Source organism: Rhinolophus sinicus, linkage group LG05 (assembly GCF_036562045.2).
Source record: "Rhinolophus sinicus isolate RSC01 linkage group LG05, ASM3656204v1, whole genome shotgun sequence".
Lineage (NCBI taxonomy): Eukaryota > Metazoa > Chordata > Mammalia > Chiroptera > Rhinolophidae > Rhinolophus > Rhinolophus sinicus.
This window is the reverse complement of record NC_133755.1, coordinates 59,316,268-59,323,083: the sequence shown is the minus strand read 5'-3', so window position 1 is coordinate 59,323,083 and position 6,816 is coordinate 59,316,268. Positions and strand designations below refer to the sequence as shown.

The 6,816-nt window shown below is 37.3% G+C and overlaps 1 pseudogene; it reads right to left on the bottom strand.

The window, feature by feature from the left end:
• Positions 1-1,648: 1,648 nt before the first annotated feature.
• Positions 1,649-3,298, bottom strand: LOC109457256 (metastasis-associated protein MTA3; annotated as a pseudogene).
• Between the last annotated feature and the right edge of the window lie 3,518 nt (positions 3,299-6,816).

Genomic DNA, 6,816 nt, shown 5'->3' with positions numbered 1-6,816 from the left:
GATTCCTAAAACAATTTTCGAATTTAAAGCAGATTTCTCTTAAGAAATAATTTGTCCTAGACTTTGTATGAGAGAGGTAAGTTATCCATTGTCGCCACGCAGCAGCTTAACCATTTGTTTCCTTGCAGTTGCCCCCAAAGAAAGGAGAGTCTGTAAGACAGATCCTTTCAAGGACTTTGCTAAACCTTTGTGTTTGCACTTTATGTCTCTCTGTTTGGTCCCAATGACAGGTCAGCCAATGACGGTTACAACTTTCTACGTGAAAAGCAACCTAAGACAGGCGCAGTTGAGTGCGGACCAACAGGAAAACCCACGGGGTTCATAGAGGTGGGCTCAGCCCCCTACCTTCCCCTGGCTAAGAAAAGCCTCTGCCTCTGTGGCTGCATCCCTTCCCAAAATCTGCAAGGTAGGTGATTCAATGACGTGCTCTCCATCTATTCATATGCATATAGGTTTTGTCCCTTAGGGAAGTTGAGACTTAAGGTGCTGCTGCCTGCAGGCAAGGGTGATTGGCTTGAATCAGTTTCCTATTATGGTGTATGGAATTCATAGATCTTGAGACTGACAAGCTTTATCTCCTTTGCTTCCCCACCTAACTAATAAAAGCTAATGCGCAGGCCCCATTAGGCACTCCAACCCAGACCACGAGGCTGCCTGTCCCTTGGCCCAGTTTAACTATATTCATGGCTACTGTCTTTTCTTAACCCTGCACCCCCACTCCTCGCTCCCTACAACTCTCGTCGTGCTGGACCGGACAATCCATAGTGTACATTATGCAGTTTTTCAGTAGGTCTCAAGAAATTTGAGTGGTGGCCCAGTGTGACATATCTGTGAGGCAGGTCTAAGTTGACAAGATTTTTTTGAGTAGAATTTTCAGTTTGGTTGGAGTAACAGGAGAAGACAATTCCTCCTTTACTACAAGAACCCAAAAATAGATAAAGGAAGTTCTGTAGGACCGAAAATAGATTTTGTGTTTTAGAAGATGCTGGAAGTCGTAAACTAGACTGAATGGGTGCAATGGGGCATAGACTAGTTAGTATGAGAGAGTGCTAGAAGATAGGAGAGTCAAATGGAAAATATCCCATTACAAAGATGATCTTGATTAGGACACAGGGGCTCAGAGTTAATCCACAAATTGTGTTTATTCACAACAAAATTAGAGATCAACCTTTATGTGCTTGTGATGATTTTACTACATCATTGCATATTTGTTATTTGTATTCTTCTCTTACACCAATTAACAAATAGCTTGATTCTATCTCATGCCATCAGTATTTCAAAAAAGTGGCAACATTAGCTTATTTTATGTAATCAAAATTATCTTTTTAGAAGGTTTCATCTTTGTTCAGTTAAGCTCATTCCTATAAATATTTGGAGAGTGACTACAATGTGTGAGACTAGGAACCAGGTACTTGTGGCTGATATGTGACTCAATAAGACTCAGTCTCACTGTTGTTTTTTTTTTACACAGAACTTATGTTTATTGCAAACAAAAACAAAACAAAGAGAGAGAGAGAGAGAGAGAGAGAGAGAGAGAGAGAGAGAGAGAGAGAGAATGGTTAGAAGCACAAGATGTAAGTTTCAGAATTTAAAAGCATCTTATAATCTGTCCTAATGCTAGTGTGATTAATAAGAACAAAAAGCCATTTCACTGCTCCAGCTGGAGGGTATTTTTGCAGACCTGACAGGCAGATTTTGTGAAATATATAGTATAAGGGAAGAAAGGTTGGTGGGTCTTCATGCAGACCTTGGGCTCCCAGTGTTTAAAACTGGCATCCCCTGCCTGGCCTAGAGAGACGTGTAGCTTCTGACACTGGGGTCCTTTGTACTTGGAATGGGAGATAACTTTTCTTCTGACTGGGTGGGCATTTTCAGGCCTCCATGTTTTTTCCAATAGAACCAACAGGTTATACATAATCTACACTGCATATTAGGTGGGCCCTAAGCATACCATTGATGAGATTATGTAGCATAGCAACTCTCACAGGCTTGCCCTAAGAAGGGACCCTGTGGCTGGTATGTGGTCTCCATGGCTGCATTCATAGCTCCAGGTTTACCATTGCTGGAGGCTATGGTTGGGATTTGGTTTGTGAATTGGGATATGCATACACTTGCTTCAGTTTACTCTCAGCTTGAGTTGCTTTTAGATGTTTCTGCTGAGCATATCTGTTAATAGTTTTCCATATGTAATAATATTTAGTGGAGCTAATCGATGATTTCCAACGGAGAAAATCTTGACATATATCTTTGAAGTCGACCATATTTTTCTAGTGCCTCTTCAAATAAACTAGCTTCAGAGGCTGACCATTTTCCATTTCCTCTCTGCATAAAACAGGTTCTCTGAGTGGCATTAAGACACTAATTGCAACGCTCAAATCATAGCTGTGCCTATACAATGTATCCAGAACATGAAACAAGGTGATGTCTCCAGAAGCTGCAGCTGCCCTCACATGCAAACCAGGCTGCCTTACAGAACTGCTGCAATCAGTTGCTCAAGGGAATGTCCCAAAAGCATGTTACAACTAAAAACTGGTCAATCTGTCAATCTGTAAGTGGGCTGTTTGGGTCCCAAATTTTAACTTCCAATTTTGATTATTCCTTCTCAACTAATTCTCCTTTTAAGAGCATTTCTGGAATGTCTGCTTGATATCTAGGTTCCACTTTGATATCACCTTTGTCAGCTCGTAGTGCTTTCACTGAGAGGTCATAAATCAATGAGTAGAAAGAGGTATCCTCTTTATCAAGATCTGACAATACTGTCTGTCTCATTTGGAAGGGCAACACTGCATTTTCCCCTGATATGTGTTGCAGGCAGAGATGCATATTGCTGTGACAAAAAAAGCTCCCTAGCAGACAAGTTGGCCTCAGTTGTTGTTTCTTCCTCAATTTCTTTAGCAGCTTGTCGGCAAGCATTATAAGCATGCTGGAAATATCTTGTCATCTATAAAAGCACACTACTTTTTTTTGTTTCTGATTTTAAAATTTTATTATAATATTATTCAAGCACATAAACCTAAAACTAGAAATAAGTTATTTACACTTGCAGGCCTTATTCAACAAACACATGAATCAAATAAAAACACAGTATAAGTTAATAGTATTCCTTTAACATGACAGTGTTTGCTGACACTAAATCACTGATGTTGAATTTAATACCAAAACGATGAGCCTTCAGATAAAACTCAACAAGACTGCAACTTGTAACGTGAAGCAAAAATAGTATGCTTAAAAGGTATGGGTTGCTGGAGGAGATCTCAAAGTAAACGTAATCCCTGACCCAGTACATGTTGATTGCCATGTCCCGTCTCAGTCTTACTCTTCAAGAGTCTAAAGTCCAACAAAGAGGACATTAGAGGATTTTATGTACTTGAACAGTTTCAAACCCAGACGACTGCCAGAGCCCACCATCTAAATCACTACTCTACTCCCTTTAGTAAGTGGGAACAATCCTTAAGGACAGTGATATGGTTAGAGATGCTTATTAAGAAGATGACATCATGCAGCAGTGTTGAGGGAAATGTATACTAGAACATATCTGCACAAGGTATGACCTGGAAAGAGGAGGTGTAGAGCAGGGCTCAGATGCTCAGACTTTTCTTGATTCACATCCTAATCTACTTTCTTGCTCTGTGGTTTTGAATAATGCGTTTAACTATTCTGAGCCTCATTTTCCTTACTGATAAAATGGGGATGACACCAGTGTTACTGTGACCATTCATTGAGAGAAGGCATGTGAATTACTTCACAAGGTGCCTGACACTTAACAAGTATTCAATAGCTGTTATTTATTAACCTGAGTGCATTATTATAATTTGTATTACTTAGTGTAGGGACAAAGAGAGACACATATATGAGGGATAGTATAGGAAAACAAAAAATACAACTTGCTGGCATGTGGAGAGACGAGCAAGAAGGAGATGTTAAGGTGACTAAATTATTAATTCAGAGTGAAGGGACAAAGAGCATCATGAGTAGACATGAGAACCACAATGATTCCTGCTCTTTAAGCCATCTCCTGGCAACAGAACTAACAATAAATGCAAAGAAAATTATTTGGATTCAGCTATTCCTCATTCCTTTACAGGTCCAACTATCCCCAGTAGGGAATAATGGCTCGTGTAATTTAGGAACAGAGAGTGACAATAGGCCGGCAAAATTATGTTTATAAGTGACTAAGTTTTGGAGTCAAAGTCATGGCCACCAAGGAAGTTAAAAAAAGAAGCCATTTTTATTTTTTTGAAAAATAAAGTCTATCCATAATGTTTCAGTTTTGTCCCTTCTTGTTGTCCATTTCTAACATATTATCTTAACTAGACTTTGCAACTTTAGTCTCACAATGTTCCTCCCCAAACATGTTATATTGATTAATATATCTTGAAAAATTGAAGATTATAGACTCTTCAGCATAACTCATGTTGAGTAAATGGTAATTTAGACAATGCTTAAAAAAGTAAGAAAGTATAACAATGGCAAAATTCTTTATAGTCTTGAGAATTAAAAATAAAAGGATGAAATCTGTGTTTCATCTAAATAAAAATCGAATGATTCTTAGCCATTGAGTAGTTTGAACTTCCCTGGGCCAAAGGAAGGGAAGAAGTGTTGGCCAGCAGAAATTTTCTTCTTTTCAGTTGATACACCTAGTGAATACACAGGAAGGCTAACTAACAAAGCTTAAGTTTTTTTTTTCCATATGAAATTACATGAAGTTGATTGTAAATGTTATGAATTAACAGATCAATTAAAGCTATAGTTACTCTCCTTACATGGAGCAAAACTATGCTTTATAATAATACACTGGTGAAGAAAATGGGTTTGTAAAGATTGTGAAAAAATGGCTTTGTAAAGTAGCACAAAGAGAACATTAATTCTTTCCTTGGCTTGGATCCATCTTGCTCCTGTCTAATGAGTACACGGGCACCTGCAGAATAATATTCCACTCCAGAAACCAGGGATGATTATTAGCCCACAGTGGGATAGTATTTGATTAGAGAATCCTACTGGGCAGCTGCACTGAGCACTTTATGAAATGTCTCCAAGAGGTCACTCCTGAATATCCCATGATAAGGCGAAATCTTACCACCTGATCATTTATGCCTGTGTGTCTTAGAAATCCAGATCCTTTTTTCTGTTTCCTCCCATTCCATATCCCAGTGCTGTGGAGAAGCTCTCCTCTACACCCAAGTTCTTTCCCATGTATTTGGTTCTAGTTAACAAAACTGTGCTGTGTTTTATAAGGGTGTTCCTGAATTGGACCTTGATTTTTCCATCAACTTTTAACATTCCAAATGGTATATTTTAAGTATTTAAAAGCTACTTTACTCAACCCCTATTCTTCAAGTTCACATTAGTTCTCCCTCCTGCTCAATTTGGTCCCTTATTTTTCCAAGATGACCTTCTGAGTTCCATTAAGAAAAAGTATATTGTCAATATTTAACACAGGAAAATAGAATTAGATAAGGAAGACTCAAAATTATTCACATAAATGAAATTTTCTATACCACTGTTTGATACTAGATTTTTTTAAACAAAATCACATTACATGGTAAGTCACCAAAAAGCCAGAAGAAACAAATGATTATATATAAAGCTTTCCAGAAACGACAATATTTGAGAATGAATAACAGATCTTAAATTTAGCTACAGCGAGAGTTCGACATGAGTCAAGCCTTTCTACTTAAGAGATTTTGATTATGTACGGTATATACTGATTGCTGAAGAACCCATGAAATGTAGAGGTTAAGCAGGGAACTCTGGCCCAGATATTACTTTTGGTTTCTTGGTAGTTATATGTTAGACATGAAGAACAGATTTTCTCTGTGAGAATGAGGTGTGAGTGTGTGTGTGTGTCTGTGTGTGTGTGTGTGTGTGTGTGTGTATGCATGTTTTAGGGAAGGAGCATGCTCACATGCACTCACAAAGATGAATGCAATTTTACTATGGATCAATCCATTAAATTAGAACAGTACTTCTATTATTAGCATTAACTAAGATTTACTTCTGGGCATCTGAGCTTCTCTAGTAGTTTTAATCACAGTAGACAATGCCAGAAAGTTCAACATTATATTATCTTAATTTCATGTGAAATTCCCATCTTAGTTAAAATGCAAATATTTTTAAAGAACTTTATTTATATATTTAATTCCAGATTATTTTATGAGTATAGAATTTACTGAGAGTAGGACAAGGGAAAATAGAGCTGGAACACTTAATATCTTAATATTTTGAAGTAGGATGGAGAGAGGTACAGAAAATGGAGATAATGACATACAAGTTTTTAAATAAAACCTAATTCCTCCTACCTCTTCACCTTTCCAACATAAGAGCTGCTTTTTGAAAAATAAAATTACCAAATATTTGCCTTCATTTATTTCCAGTCACATGTTCTTTTTCTCTTTTCCAGGGTCAGTTAGACTTTTATAACAGACTCCCTGTCTTTTGAGTCAGTCTATTTTATTGTTGAACAATTTGTGCTTTAAAATATTATTTCTTAAATGAAGCTAAAATTTGGCTCTCTGCTTCTTGTCCTTTCCTCTGAGGCAATTCAGAACAAATTCTGAGTTTTTCAAATAATTGATGGAACTTTCATGTTTCCCTGTAGATCTTACCATCTAGATATTTATTATTAATATTTTCCTGGGTTTAATATTACACTAAAATCCAGATTGATAGACTTTTAACCAAGATTGCTGAAATCAACTTATTATTTTGGCATCATGTGCATAAGACCCTATTAGTTCTTGAGATGAATGTTTTCCTCTTCAGAACTTCTGCCTTGGAGGAAATATCACAGGGTGGAAAGACTTTTAAAATTTTGGT